The sequence below is a fragment of the Temnothorax nylanderi genome, unplaced genomic scaffold (assembly GCF_030848795.1).
Source record: "Temnothorax nylanderi isolate EJ_2023f unplaced genomic scaffold, tnyl_v1.0 TNYL_tig0130_pilon, whole genome shotgun sequence".
NCBI classification, from domain to species: Eukaryota; Metazoa; Arthropoda; class Insecta; order Hymenoptera; family Formicidae; genus Temnothorax; species Temnothorax nylanderi.
The window spans coordinates 169,849-186,830 of record NW_027249192.1 but is presented as its reverse complement, the minus strand read 5'-3'; the positions used below and the strand labels follow the sequence as shown (position 1 = coordinate 186,830).

The window sequence follows — 16,982 nt, the reverse complement described above, 5'->3', positions numbered from 1 at the left end:
GAGCCACCATGATTATTGTTTATGCGCGAAAGTAAATTATTTTAGTAAATTATTTTACTAAATATAACTTAAAATAAATATATAATTACTGAAAGAATTTAAGGGGTTACATTATTTATACCTTTGACGGACCAAAAACTAAGTTGAAATTAATTTTTATTGTGAATAAAATTATGTTTTATTAAAAAATAAAAATACACGTCTTGTAAGTGTTTTGAGAATATCTTCTAAAAATTTCAATAAAAAAATATCAAAAATTAAGGTCTTGGCAGCTATTTTCGGATCAGTATTTGCAAAAATAACGGTTGTGGTATGTACCAGATCCTATACCAGAGAGATATCTTCGCCCCTTCTCGAATCATGTAAAACAAAAATTTTCCATTAAACTAGATTACTATAGATGAATAAAACTAGTGTTTGTCAATAGCCAATTTTGAAAATATTGATTTTTCGAAAAATAGCAGCAATTTGTAGCAAAAAAATGCGATTTAATTTTGACCTAAAAATCGGTTTTTTTATTTATAAAAAAGCTAAGCCATAAATCGGAAAAAGCACAAAAACACTAGATTATTGTATTAGAGAGTAATAGCTGTAAAAAATTTTATACAAATCGGTTCACTATAATGTCCAAGATATTTCTGGTACCGATTTTCAAAACACACTGTTTCGGGAAAATAATTGCCAGGATCTCAATTTTTGATATTTTTTATTGAAATTTTTGGGAGATATTCTCAAAAGACTATAACTCTACAAGACATGTATTTTCATTTTTTAATAAAACATAATTTTACCACATAAATTTATACATCAATAATAACGCAGAAACATAATTTGTCCACAAATAAATAATGTTTACATAAAAATTCGCTAATTTCGACCTAGTTTTAAGGCTTGTCAAAGGTAATGTAACCCCTTAAATAAATATATAATTAATAAAAGTAAATTACTTTTAAGTAAATTATTTTTAGTTAAAAAGAATTTTTCCTATGTGTTATTTTTCCGAGATAGATAATTTATATATAGTTGAGACATCTAAAATCTGCTAAAGTTCCGAAAAAGTTTTGAAGATGTACAAAGACTACTGCATTAGGTACTATACATTAGCATTGCATAGTTATTGCATTAACATTATTGCATAAATTATTTTATATAAATCTTACTCGACGTTGCCAAATATAATTCCTTTTCATCTTTTTTTTCAATCCAAATCTTTTTAGCTTTTTATCTATATATTCTGTATATATATTTTTCAGTTATAAATTTGTTGAGAGCAATTGGCACATTAGCGTAGCATACGTCGGCATACGACATAACAACGCGAAACCTTTCTCGAAATTTTAATCAATGTTCTGTTAATCTAATCGCAATTTTTACCTTTTGTAAAATCCTTTACCTTTTGTAAAAGTTATATTTAAAAAATTTAATATTAAATAAATTGTTCAGTGATTTTTCTCATAGTTTGCGCTGTACTCTGCTCACATCAGCTAAATCTATAGTATCAGTCTCATGGATGACTCACATACTCATGCTTGTATCATTCAACAAAGCAAGTTGACAAGAAAATTCAGTCCCTTAGAACCGCGCAATAGATAAATACCGCAGAAATGTTTACGCAGAAATTCAGCCTGATCAGCTGCCAAAGAGCCGTGCAGCACAAACATCTTTCATTTCTTCTACATAAAACGTATATCACACTCATATTGCATTCATCAGACATTAGATATTCCAGCACATATATAAACGGATAGAGATTGTATAAGAAACAGAAAATATTATATACAGACATATTTTATATATATTTATATATGTTTTTATATATGGAAAATTGTTTACTGGGATTATATATCAAAGTGTAGACGATGTGGCAATTCAAATTAAATAATACTTACTCGTCGGCATTTGAAATATTCCTCGCTTGATTCTTACGAACTGCGTATTCGATTAATTATATGTCTCGCCATGTGTCAATTTCTATCGAAAGACCTTTACTACTCGCGCAATTAAACATGCACACGATGACATACATCTCTTCCTGTGGTCGTGGTAAAGTAGCAAAGTGTAATAAATAGCGTTTAAATCTTTGATTCGTTGTATGCTATTATGCATCAGAACAGATCAGGTGTTGAAAAATACATTTCTTAATTAAATAATATTGCTTCAAAAATAGCATTGCAATAAACTCGGACAGATATCATCGGACTTGATAGTTAATCATCTTCCTTTACAAGCGTAATAAAATAATACATTACTAATAAATTAATTAAAGATACATTTACAGATAACGAAAGTATAGACAAATAAGTATAGAAATCGAACGCAATTTTTATAAGTGAAAAGTTAACATTGAATTAGACATCGGATTTTTTATATGCAGATTGGTGGAGAAGAGCAATTAATAACTAAGATTATGTTATTTATAATATCCAACATATTTATACCTAACATATGTTGCAGTATGAACATGTTGGATATTATAAATAACATAATTTTAGTTATTAATTACTCTTTTTCACCAATCTGCATATAAAAAATCCGATGTCTATTGATTACACATGAAGACCCGAAAGAATCTTTCGTGCAAGAAGAATCTTGCAAGCCAATAACTCTAAAATTAAGTGTGAAAGCGATATTGTCTAATCGAGCAACGATTTATAGAGTCGAGGTTAATTGACGTTGATGAAATTGATCCATATCACCGGACTTTAATGAACCTCGTAGTTTCAACCGGAGAGAATTATGCTCAACGCTCGCTAATAAATAATTCGTCCGACGATGCCCGATACTATCGCTTGGTGTTGCATTTCATCAATTATGAATTAGCATATCGATTACATCTTCGTTTGAAGTAAAAATAAGATAACTGCGTACTATCCTAGAACAACACAATGTTCAAAATCGGGATATAAGACGTCTGGGATACTTCTAATGTATACTTTGCTACTATAATCACTCCGTTGCTTTGAGGTGTAATATTTACAGGGAAATTGATATTAATTTTCAGACACGTGACTGCAAGAGGAATATGAGGAATAAGAGAAACTGTAGCAAAAGTCGGACAATACGAGCAAGCGCCATGTGACTTTAAAAGCCGACGCCACCCCACGATCGCGGGAAGAGATCTCGTATAGAAACGAAAGAGGAGAGAGGAGGTACTCTGGTCAAGCGGCGACCGATCGTTGAACGCGATTGAAGCGATTCTCGAGGAATTGTCATTGACTGCTGAATACTTGCGCAGTCACCACGCCGCGCCGCTTTATAGTCCCGGCCGTGTAAGTAGTTTTGGTGTCACGAGGCACGGCCTTTCGAATTACTCGTCGGCGAGATAACACTCGCGTTTCGTCGGACGGCTACCTACAATAGAAATTCATTCGTGATAAAACGAAAGGCGGCTGAACAGGAGTCGAGGATTCAGAATTGGAGTTCGGGATGTTCTTGGAATATCTTGGAATGTCTCTCATTCAACTACGTCGCTCTGGGAAACTTGTTCTTTCCCGACTGTCCAATGTAAACTGGCAGCGGCAATGTAAACCTATAGCTGCTGCGTCTCTTCGCGCTTCACGTCACGTCTTCTTCGGCTTTCCGGTCTGAATTTCGGTTCGAGTTACGTAATAAATACCCGACCAAATAACGTCGGGTGTCAAAATGTCTCGTGACATCTATAATAAGATTTCGAAATGTTTATACGCCACTTGTAGACGAAAGCTGAATGGAACCCGTTCTAATGGACGAGATAGTCGGTCACTCCCGTTCAAACGTACGCCACGTTAATTCAGCACGTTGCCCAATTGACGCGATAAATATTTGGCCGATTACGGTTACTGACGACTGCACCGACAAAATGTACTGTTGCATAACTCGACATTTACAAGGCGAATCAGGACGATCGCCATTGAACGAGATTTTTTCTTCCCTCGCTCTGTGGGATACGGATCGCGCTCTCGAGGATCGTATCGCCGAGACGAGAAGAGGAGTTTTCGAAATGACGACGAGTGTCGGTCGGTCGGTCGGTCGGTCGGTCTCGCTCGACCTGGGACGGGGGCAAAGACGAAGGCGACGAAGGGGGACAAAGGTGGACGATAATACCAGCGCCATGCGAACCGGTGTGTACGGGTACGACTGTGCACGTCGACAACGACGGGGCACGCACAGGTGGGGCTGTATTCCCACCTGCGAGAAGGACCCAGCGTCTACTTGATGAGGATGATGCCCCGTTCTGGTGGGAGGAATTTAGGTTACTCGTACCACTAGGGAATGTGGGCCGACTATATACCGGCTCATCGCGACCGTCCGCCAGTTCATTCCTTCCCCGTATTTCCGATTCGTCGGATCCAGCATCATCACACGAACCCGCGATCTTCCTCTTGTCGTCGTCGTCGTCGTCGTCTGGTACTCGAGAGCTCTTCTTCAGCAGCTCGTCCCTAGGTAAGTCCTGAGCAGCGGAAGAGGCGGCACAGCAGGAAGAGGAGGATCGTCGACTTCGAAACCTCATTGTATCTTCGAGGATCGCTGCTTCTTCAGTAAGTGCGATATTTCATTCGAGAATTATGCGAGCTCACGTCTCGACGTTGCACGTCAATATTAACTTCGGAATATTCTTCGCATATTAAATAATTTTTATTTGAGAATGGAATAGAAAAGTTTAATAATTTGTTAAGTACATAACTCCATTGTAGATTTTGTAAATTTTCTTTCTCGCTTTTAACGTTTTATTTGTAATCGGAAGAGTTTTGTATTGAATTTTGCATTTCATTTTTCTATCTAAAATTTCAGAAATTTTCCATGAATGTTTATAAATTGATGATCGATACTATATATCCCAATTTCTACATTGACGACGATGGAGACGCGAGGCGTAAAATGCATCTTTCTGTGCAACATCGAGCATTGAACTCTCTGAGATTATACCGGTTTTAAGTCCTGATTCTATCAATGCACGCGTGTATATTCTCGGAATTAAGATCTCAGAATATCGCAGATGGGAAAATCTGAGCTTTGACCCAAACTGGCAGCGTTAGCTCGCCGAAGATATGACGTAATCACTACCGTGAGCTCGGGAAATTCCTGTCTTTGTTAGAACCTTCCCCATTTCGGGCGCGAGAATACGTCGAGAGGAAAATAGACGTTGCGCCAGCGATTTACGAGCTTTTGTTACTTAATGCAGTTGAGAGTTACCTTAATTCTGACGTGTGTTATTCAATTCTTGATATATACAAGGCGATTTGATTGACGAAAGATATTATTTTAATTTCAAAGTAAATTACAATCAACGGATTTTTTCATTTTCGCATTAGAAAATTTAACGAATAATTGTCTAGAATTATATAATTTTTAGCGCATCTAATGCAGATCATTCTATTGATGTTAATCTTAATGATAGATTTTCTGATAAATTGGATGTCGATGCTCTTATGGAAAAAATTTCGAGAAAGGCATTATATGTTGTAATTTTTTAATATGCAATATTATATATCCAAGTTTCAAGCTGAAAGTTTCGAAAAGTGCAGTGTCGTTTTCTCAAAATCGAAAGTCGTGTATAAACTTAACCGTTTGTTATTAATTTTTAGATATAGTGAAAACTCCAATGCATCTTATAATTATGTTAATAATGGGTAGAAAGGTGGACAATATTATTTTTATGCCGACAGACGACGAGGCCTGTTAATGAAGAAAGTGCGTAATTATAGAGACGATATTCGCGTAGTAGATTAGACAATTCTGTCTAATTTATTCTTCTGTCCAATTATTCTTCAGCCTAATTTGATAACCAATTTTTAAATGTAATTTTACAATGAAATTATTTGGCAATACGTCGCTGTTCTCTGCTTTGAACCATTCTCTCGATTACTCACGGAACTTTCTTAATCTCTCGCCGTTTCACCGTTTTTAATTTATAAAGAGATAATTTAATTTAATTTGAGAGAGAGAGAGAGAGAGAGAGAGAGAGAGAGAGAGAGAGAGAGAGAGAGAGAGAGAGAGAGAGAGAGAGAGAGAGAGAGAGAGAGAGAGAGAGAGAGAGAGAGAGAGAGAGAGAGAGAGAGAGAGAGAGAGAGAGAGAGAGAGAGAGAGAGAGAGAGAGAGAGAGAGAGAGAGAGAGAGAGAGAGAGAGAGAGAGAGAAAACAAATAACAATTCGCGTCGAGATACGAGACAAACATTCTCGTGTTATCCTACATCTCGCATGACGTCTTCGCCGCGCGATTCATCAACGAGATAAGTAAAGGGTCGCTCGTGAAAGTTTATAGGTGCAAGGTGCCTCCTGGGAGTTGTAGCTAACGGATCCGCTCGATTTCGCATCCGACAGCAGGGTAATTTTCACGATGCTCACAACCTCGCAAAAACCTGTGAGCTTAAAGTTACATGTAAGATTAGATGGATGTTGAGGGTCTGTTATAATCTGTGAGTTGAGTTAAATTTCGTATACGGACCCAGACTCCCAGACAGCACGCATGTCCAAAATCGAGACATAAGGCGTTTTAAAGACATCTTTAAAACTTTTTTAAGATTATTATAAGACGTCTAAAAGACGTTTTATGTTTCGATTTTGGACATGGTGATGTCTGAGAATGTCTGAAAGTTTCTTACCTAAATTTTAACGATAGGTCTTTTGATAAATTTTTTCACTTTTTTCGCAGAAATTTCAGATACTCTTTTTAAACGTTTATCCGATTTATAGATAGTCAACAAATAAAAACAATTCGCCGAAAACTTGCGCAAATTAATTACGTGAAGCGATCGAATCAATCATACGTTATTGACATATTATTGACCTTGAACATACTTTTTTTTCACCTCGATGTGGCCGCATTTCACAAGCATCTTCGAAACTGCCAGACAGCCCATCATCTCTAGTTACGTGTCCTTATTTCAATTGCTTTCGTCCTGTTCCGCAAGTTTCCTCACTAATCTCGAACGTTGAGAAGGCACTCGAGTAGAACGATGCTTATCGGTATTTTATAAGAAACCGAAATACTTTTGGATGCTAAGAAGAATTATAGGGGATATCTAAATAAATGCGGATAATAGTAACAATGCAGATTGATTTAAAAGATCAAACTTCATGGAGAAAATAATTTTAGTAATATAATTTCAGTAAAGAGAAAAAATTTAACAAAATTTAAGAAAAACTTGTAAATAAAATATTTATCTGCACTTGTAATTCTATAATAGAAATAAAATTCAATATTCGAGAGATGGGGAGTGAATTAGAAAGAGACCAAATTTCAGAAAATTCCAAACAATCTATTTTATAATTACCAGTAAAAATATTAATAACTAATTACATCGTAGAGTTAACGAGGTCTCTTTACATGTCGTAACTAGAAAAATTACTCTATGAAATTGTTTTCACCATCTATGAGTTTCAAATTAATTCCTCGGTCATTAACTGATCTTACTTTATGAGCTAATAGTTTGAGTAATAAAATTCCTTGGATTAATAAAATGTTACTTCGTTCAAAGCATGTGAAATTGATGTCAGAATGTTTCGGTCGTTTATGCTATTTAAATCAGCTATGAAAAAAGAAAAACTTTACATGTTACCTCTCACCGGGGGATTTGAGGCTCTTAATGATTGTTTCGAAATATACGCTTCTTTTTGTATCAAGAATGTTTCTTGACATTTTACCCTTTTTCAACTACGGTATTCAAGTGAGATACGATTACATAAACGATCATGCGGATTACACGCGTCCGCATTTTCATAATGTCTTTATATTACTAATTTATTTCGTTATATGCATTTCGTTATACGTGGAACGCCAAACACATTATTTACGTGAGGCAAATTCTTTTTTGACTACTCCTCTAATGATCCACATCACCTTCGAATTCTCCTTTCACTTTTTCGCATTACGCGCTTCTCTGTGCTTTCCTAAATGATAGATTTAGAGAAGATTCTCTCCACTTTTAATATATTATAGAAATCGAGATTATAGAAGAAATATTTTCTCCGTCGCCAAGTTCTATAGCCGAGCCAATGGAAAACGGGAAGATACTTTTCTTCGCGAAATCGTCATGTTTCCTTGTCAGATAAACTTTGCGCTTTTAAGATAACTACGATAATTGCGATCTTGCACAAAGCGACGCGTGGAAAGCATACACGATTGTACACTTGGCGCTATCGCGGGATTTCGACACTTTATGTGGGTAACGAGTTAACGTTGACACGTCAACGGTAGCTCGTTACGCGAAACAAAATAGGAGGAAGGAGATTAATATCGTTATTGTGAAGTGGCCAGTAGTTAATGCCAGAGAGTGAAATTATCGTCGAAGGATCTCACGGATCCGTAAACGTTTCCTCGAATAGCGTATCTTTCGATTTTGTCGGCAAAACTTCAACCGCTTTTAAAAAATTGTACAGACCTTATTTATTTTCTTCCAATTTTGTTCTATTTATTGTCATGTTAAATATTGTATTTATTCAGGAAAGATGGTTTAATAAATTTTTCAAAGTTAACTGCTGAATTATGTTGCCGACTTTAAGTAATTAAAAAGCATAAGTTATCGAGGAATACGAGAGTGTAAATATAGAAAGTCAAGAGTTTTGATACCAATACGCATAACGTTCCACATATGGCACATGCTAAAGAACGGTACTCCTTTCCTCACTACCGTACGATACCTGTGTATTTGAATATATATATATATATATATATATATATATATATATACACTTGAGACACGAAAGTAAAATATAGTATTGTACATTGTAAAGATAACGGTAATAGCTGTTGAACGAGAGTTAAAAATGAGCGAAATCAAAAACTGTGTCAAATACGCAGATACGAGCGTGATTTTAACTAATGGACATAATTTCGCGTGACATCTGTCATTATGAGGAGGCCAAGCGGAGATCGCTCGACTGAGGCTCGGCATAATTAAAGGCCCAAAACTCGAGATCGCTATCTCCGCTTTTCAGATCCCGAATATGAGTCACGAGCGCATTTCTATTTGAGCATCGAGCCGAGAGTCATTAGCAAAGTGGAACAAAGCCGCGATTATCCCACCGAATAGACTCCGCCGCAGCCGAATCGCCGGCCGATACTCGAAAGAAGCGGATGATCGACAGCCTCGGCTCTCGTCCGGCGAGCTCTTTCCTCTTCGCGGACTCGATTCGCGCGGAGCGGACCCGTCTCGTTTTTGCCGCGCGCAGTCGGATTCCCCAGAATCCAGACGTGCGGCCCGCAGTATGCGGGATACGCCGACAGGCACGACGGCACGTAGCCGTTAACAAAAGTCCAACCTCGGACGAACTGTAAGAGACTCCTGGAAGAGAGCCGGCTGGACGTAAAGCCGGCCAGCTAACGGTCACGACGCGCGATGTGGTCCGCGCGCGCATACACGCGCGCGTATACGCTCGTATACGTATGTACGAGCGCTCGCGCCTCCGTGATGTTCGTTATCCTACACCTACGGTTCTCATTCTCATACTCATTCTCATTCTCGTTCCTGGTTCTTTCGCGTGAATGGCGACGACGGCCGCGTCGCGCGAATACCGGGAAAGCTCGACGCCAGGTCAGACGACTGCTCGGTCTCGGTCGACAGTTTCGATTCTGTCCGCGACCGTCCGTCACCACTTGTCCAAGTAAAAATGATCGTTGTAGCTGAGACGGTGGTTTCGGCAAATTAGCGTATGAGTTCTTCGAGGAACTTTGACAATTCCTGAACAGAAGTTTGATTCTTTACTTTTAATCCTTTTCAAGTAGAAAGTACCCTGGTGGAAAAAATGTCAGAATTTTTTATATTACAATATTAGTTAGAATTTCTAATATACAAATATTTTTAGATTTTCTCAGAATGCTCAGAATTTTTCAGATTTTTTTATACGAATTGAAACGTTTTGCAGAAAAACTCAGACAAAATAATAAAAGATTGTGGTAACCGCATGTGCCACTACCAAGATGGGACTACACTAATTAACGGCGTACAGGCAAAACGCGAACAATATTCATTGCGCTGATTGACGCTCTCATCGACAAGATCGAGTTGGGCATATATCTTGTGGAGTCTCACCATCGCGACTCGCAGAGAGTCGTATGGTATATTTGGGGAACACATCCCCCACATACATACATCATCTAACCATACACTCCTCTCCATCATTATCATCATCTCACGATCAACGACACGATCCCCAAAGATATTTCAGATTTTCCCCGCCAACACATCTTTGTAAAAATCTGAATAAATATGAGAAAATCTGTGCAATTTATCAGAAATTTTCATACATACGGATATTGAAATATTCCGAAAATCATCCAATTAATTCTGAAAGTATCTGAGAAATATATATTTTCTCAGAATTTTTTTATAAGTTTCAATTCTTATAAAATTCCTGAGAAAATATGAGAAATTTTTTCACCAGGGTATAAATACTTCACCGAAAAAAGTTAGGAATCAGTTTTCGTTTTTATTATATTTTACATGTAGACATCTATAAATGTTCACATTTGAAAAAAAAACGAATAAACAAATCTTTCTCCAAATATACGGAATGTTTTCCTTTTTACACTTTTCATACATTTTTGTTAATTATCAACGATTAAAACTTTAAATTCTTTAGTTTATATTCTATTTTTACTTTTTCAATGTGTTCAACATTCTAATGTGATTCAATATTCAATACAAATTCTATATTCCTTGATTTGCAGAAGGAAAGTGGAAGGCTTTAGTTTTTTCTCTGCAATTATATTTCGTACTTCCGGTCAGCGAAGGATTCTGTGTCACACTACAAATATCGTACGCTGTCCGGAACACAAACGTTTCTCTATAATTGAACGATCATTATGATTATTTTAACGACTGCCGCGCAAGTAGTATATATCGGGTAAATTGTTACGTCGCAGCTTGTTACAACGTAACTAGTATGTGCGAAGCAAATTGCTGTACTGCTGCGATTGCTGCGTACGCTTAAATTATAGGTACGATCCGTTAAGATATCGATACCTCTACGAGAATGGCGGGGTAAACGGCCAGAGCATAATGCTTTCAACCGCGAATATTATTAATCTTCGTCACTCGAAGATGCGGCGTGCCTTCACAGCTCACCGCAAACCGTAAGTATTAGGCAAACACGTCGAGCATGCATTGTCTTCCTGACGATTGCTTAAACCTTATACAGAAAAAAGAAAAGAAAACAACGTGCGAAAAGTGTGTATGAAATTTTCCTTCGCAACAGCGTGTCGTACGAATCTCTTCGCAATTAGCTGTAGACAGTTTATATCACATGACAAAAAACATAGTAAAGTAAAGTAAAAGTGATAATATTGTAAAACGTAGCGAGTTTTCAGATGTATAAATTACGACAAAATAAAATTTAATTAAAGAAAGTTTATCCCCAGAGAGGAATTCACGATTTATTAATTTTGAGCCTCTTAAAAATCAAACTGATCAAGCCTGTGAAATAAAAAGTAGAGAAAATTGATGAAGCTATAAATTCATACTCTAAAATTAAGCAATTTATAAAAAGTGGAGTTGATTAGTTATTAGTTGTATAAGTTCCAGGAAAGAAGAGATAAAATGTAACTTCATGTATAATTCCATTATTCGTAATAGTAAATTTATGATTATATAAAGCACGTCGGTCGATATTCATGATATTACTTGCGGTTATGCCGCGAGGCATAGTCTTGACGAGTACGCTATACCAACATCGAGAAATAATTTTTGTATTGCATCTTGAAATTTTTCATATCGTAAATAAGTGCATCATGCGCGTCTATAACGTTCACGTATAGACATACGAGGACATTATGGTACCTGAATGCTGTAATTAACGTTGATGCAAAGAGCGGTTAGTTCCATAATGAATAAAATCAGATTATTCGAGACTTTCAATTAATAGCGTTTTTCACTGGCAGAACTGGTGCGCACTCAGTGCACATTAAAGCCGTTGTCCACTGATTTAATCTCTAATATTTAAAGTAAAATGCAAATATTTCGACTGATAAAATACCCAGTACATATTTTACCAAATAGTGCAATAAAGAATATTGAGGATTTCATGATTTAACCCGTTTATATTAAACATACACTTTACGTTGGTTTGTGTACGACGGCTTTAATGTGCACTGAATGCGCACCAGCTCTGCCAGCGAAAAACGCTCTTAGTTTGTGCGTACAAGCAGGTAAGACGTACGCGGGATGTATTTAGGTAATATTAGAAATTTTTTCACTTACGAATTTCTTAACCCTTTAGGGGCCTGTGTACATAATTATGTACATAAAAAAAAACATTAAAAAACTAAAAAACTAAAAAAACTAAAAAAACTAAAAAAAAAGAAACTAAAAAAACTAAAAAACTTTCATCAGAGACGTCTTTTAAGACTATCTTATAAATTATAACATTTTACTCCAACGGGATCGATGTGTGGCCCCTAAAGGGTTAAATAATCTGAGATCGATATTTCGGTCGAGCTAAACTTTCATATGCGCGACAGCGCGATATACTTTTTATACAAAATATTAAAGGAATATTAAATTTCCCAGAGAGGATGTATGTCCAAAATCGGGACATAAGACATCTTTAAGACATTATTAAGATATCTTATGATATTATGTCTATAAAAGACGTTTTATGTCCCGATTTTGGACATGGTGCTGTCTGGGTTGTCACTGATTTAAATATCCTAGTGATTCAACAATATAATCGTATAAGAAGAAGATACGGAATAACGCATATAAATTGCGAAAAAGTGAAAGAGTACGCACCTTAATTAATGCAATAATAGCAATTTTGCGCTGAATAAAAATGTATGCTCGGTAGCTCAAACTTCAAAATTATAGCACGAAGCACGGACTCTTCTTCGTGCACGGCAACCCTCGGGCGATGCACGTGTCTTCCATTTTTTACCGAGTGAGAATAACCAGACTAATGAGTCGATACTAGAACAACTTTCCTTTCGATTAATGTACCGTGTCGATTGGCCGATGAGAATAAAGCTGCGACTTTTGCTCCTTAAATATCCTATTTATCAAAAGTCCATCGTACTTTCATCGCCGATATCTCTTAATCCAATTTCTTTAAAATAAAAGAATATAATTTTGCAGTTGTAATATTAATATCTTTTATTAACGTTTTTGATATAATGTGCAACGTTGCGTGCAAATTTAATGGTTCTTCATAACGTATTCGTGATATAACTTGGGTGATCCTCCTGAAGTTATATCACGAGTATAATATACAATTTTGCATTATATTATTCATTCGTACATAATCGATTACATAATGCCTTAATTACATTGGTTAATTTCCATACGCGTTTAAATTTAACATTCCGGAATTCCGGAATTCTGGAATTCTCCGATTTCAATTGACTATAAAACAACGCTCATTTGCATTCGCTGGAAAAAATTTCCATCGACTCAAAACATAGACTTGCCAACAAGATAAATCTGAACGAGTGTGCGAGATATTGTAAACGCTTAAGATTTGATCTTTTGGTTCCAGATTGCCATTAAAATGTCGTATTGTTCCGCTGCTTAACTCTATTTTACACAGAAAATAATCGTAGTACTAAATAATATCTTAAAAGTTTCACGCCATCTTTCTATAGAATTTTTAGACACGTAAATATTTAGTCTTTTTATCTTTAAAATGGACAAGGATTACGTTGCATCGAAAGACATGCATAAAAGAATGTGAAGAAAATAACCATTTTGCTATTATTTTAAAGCAATTAATGATTTGACAAAATTAATATTGCGCATTTTCAAAAAATTATGTCTTATCGAGGAAGATTTTATATATATATAAAAAGTCGACACAATTATAAAAATGGCTGTAATTCGTGAAAGCATTTATAAAATATGGTTCGAGGGTATCGTTTCTTTGAACAGATAACATATTATTCGTTTATTTAAACTTAATAAAATAATAAAATATTAATTTAAAAAATAGAGCAAATGAGCTAAAAAATTAACGATAAAAAAATTTACTTCTAATTTATAAATACTATACCCTAGCGATACAACGGCATTTACTACAAGTATTACATTTAATTGCTTTTACATACTGCATATTCATAATTTGTCCAACTAATTATTTTAATTTTTGAACTTGTCATTGGCAAGACTTGACCTAATCTTGTAACATAATTGCATCTTCTTTATCTGATTCTTGTTTGGGCGGCTAATTTTTCTCGAATTACTATTACATTATTTTCGAAGTGCTTGATTCAGTTATAACGCTGTGACACACTGCAGAAATCCGAAAGAGGTCTAACGCGATATATCCTCGATGGCGATGCTCATCCGCCACTTCGTGACGCGAGTGTCACGAACGGTTTAGAAAGTAGCCCCCCTCGCCGAGACTGGCAATCGTGATACGAGGAAAGTCAGCTTGCTCGATAAAAATTAGATGAAAAAAGGACGCGTTGCAAAATCACATCAAGTTTCACTGGTCGTGGACGATTCAGACTCGTTTCTAAAGTCATCGCGATCGTCCAATCATCCTCTCTAAGTCGCTGATCCTGAACGGCGCGCACTGACATTGTCTCTCAATCTCATCACATTTGTACCCATTTCATAAGATCATCTACGATGTTTACTGTATTTATTATATTTATGATTTATTAATATACAATTTTATTACGCTTTTATACGTGCTTGTTTAAAATTATAACGTCCTACATTTTGACTCTGGTTTCAGTCTCAAAACAAGAAGCCCAAATAGTTTCGTACACTGAGGAACCCATTTTGTTGAATCAACTAAAATCTTTGGTTGGATATAATTTTAGTTGATTCAACAAAATGGGTTTCTCAGTGTAATTTGACATAAGCTTCACTCTTTGAAATATATACTTCTCTCTGCCTATTTCTTGATAAAAAGGTGCCCGAAGAAAGACGTAATTATATTCTACAAAGTTATGCCTTGCTAAAGTGACAAATGAAATAATATTGAGTAATTTTCAGCGACCGCTAAATCTAGTTCCGTCCTCCCTGATGATTATTGTACATAAAGGCAATGATTTAATTGCCTTTACGTAACACCTCCGTCTACCTTTAAAGAACCGACGAAATGTCCTGTCTCGCGATTTGCGAGGAGCAACATATAATGACGCGCAACAATGAATTAGTGGTTACCTTATAATTACATTAATTAGCCGTTGCTTTATATAATAGCGATACATTGTAACGTCGTCGGGGGCTTCCGCATTTGGATGCAATGAGAGACGATAATGTACGTGAGAAGAGTCTCGGTTAGAAGCTACTTACAGCGGCATGATTAGATCTGTAAGAAGCCAAGGAACTATAATTCCTATTCTAGACTGCGTTACGGGCGTGTGTAACTTTTAGTTAAGATATAAATTCGATTAGGAACTATTCTTAGTTATATACGGAAGAGCAACGTTGTAATTAATCTTAACGAGCGAACCGATCGACGCGTAAAGAATGCAGCAGCCTATGTGATCACGGGGTCACTGGACCCCAACTGGCGCCAACTAATTTTATTATTTTCTCAAACGTGCCCCGTGTATCATCCACAAGTTACTTAACGATCGTGTCGCGGATTATGCGTGTCGCGTATTGCGATGTATTCACGCGTACACACGAGTTCGCGAAAAATTAGCATTTTGCTGCCGTGTTTTCGTATACTTTGGCACGAGTATTGATTCGACTTGACTTTGATTTTTTATGTCATTTCATTACTCGTATCTTGTAAACATGTAAATATATTTATAGAAAAAATAAGTGGAATTATGTGTACACTATTATTTGAGATGTAGACGAAGTCGAGAATTTTATCTTTATATATGTATACAGGGCGTTCCAGGTTAGGTGAATAAAACTTCAAGGTCTTATAAGAAATTGAATTTAGAACAAAAAAGTTCCTAATATAAACATTAAGTACGGAAACGCTTCTTCAAAAAATTTACTTAAAAAAGGGATAATATTAAGGTTAATGAGACCATTCAGAAGGACAACAATTTTATTAAAAGTAAAAAAGAAAAATAAATTTTAATTAAATTATAAAATATGTTCAAAATGATGTCCCTGTTTATTAATGCATTTTTATTAGCTTATTAGTTTATTAGCTACAACTTTTTAATTTAATATATATATATTATAGATATATAAAATTATAATTCAAAATGTATATATTTTTTAAATTAATCAACTAATTTTTAGTTTTCACTTTAATTTTGGTTCTAAATCGCATGAATTGCGTGACGTAAAGTAAAATGCTTTGTAAATATACCCTTTGATCACAAAATATTGATTGCGTCGAAGCTGCATTGTGTGAAGCGCAAAAAGGAAAATGGCTGCTTTTGAAAGGAGACGCGTTTCAGAGAGGAAAATTGCGTAGGTGAGCATAGCGAGGACACATTAATGAGGTGCTCGCGAATAGAAAAGCTCTTTCGCAAGGGATTTTGCACAACCAGACTGGATCTAGCAACCAAATCCATGGCGCATTTGCGTCGAGAATATATTCTCTCAATGTCTCTCATCGGAAAATTATGATATCTTATGCACATGTCGCCTCGGTGAAGTATCGAGATAGCCGAGAACACGAACCGTTGATGTAAGACTGTCAAGAGTGTCAAGTGACGAGAGTTCGCGTGATGCAACGACCGAGGGAGTTTTGTAACGCCAACAAAAAAGAAATTACTCGCCAGGATCACTCGGCAATTGTTGATTATGTCAATGTTATGAGAAGATTGAGTTGACATGGAGAGAAGAAGCTTAATAATGTTTTATTAAAACATCATTAATTCCTTTACCTGCTGGGATTACATAAATTTCATGACAAAGAGTACACATTGACGAGTATTTAATAGTTTTATTTCTAAGTATGCTTGTAAAAGTATACGAAAGATAAATGCAATCAATTAGCTTGCTAAAGAAGCGTGGCATGAAAGGATTAAATTAGAGTGGATATTTCTTTAAATTGCGATGTACGTCATTACATTCAGTACGCACATATTTTCTTGTTAGAACTGTAATCTTGATAAACATTTTCAATTATTACCAATTATACGGCAT

At 35.8% G+C, this 16,982-nt stretch overlaps 1 protein-coding gene across 1 annotated transcript in view; it reads left to right on the top strand.

The window, feature by feature from the left end:
• The first annotated feature begins 4,288 nt into the window (after positions 1–4,288).
• The window catches only part of LOC139776814 (C-type lectin 5), a 30,021-nt gene continuing 17,327 nt past the window's right edge, over positions 4,289–16,982 (top strand). Inside the window, exon 1 of the mRNA XM_071713769.1 lies at positions 4,289–4,517. The gene's annotated coding sequence lies outside the window, so the exon portion shown is untranslated. The remainder of the gene's footprint in view (positions 4,518–16,982) is intronic.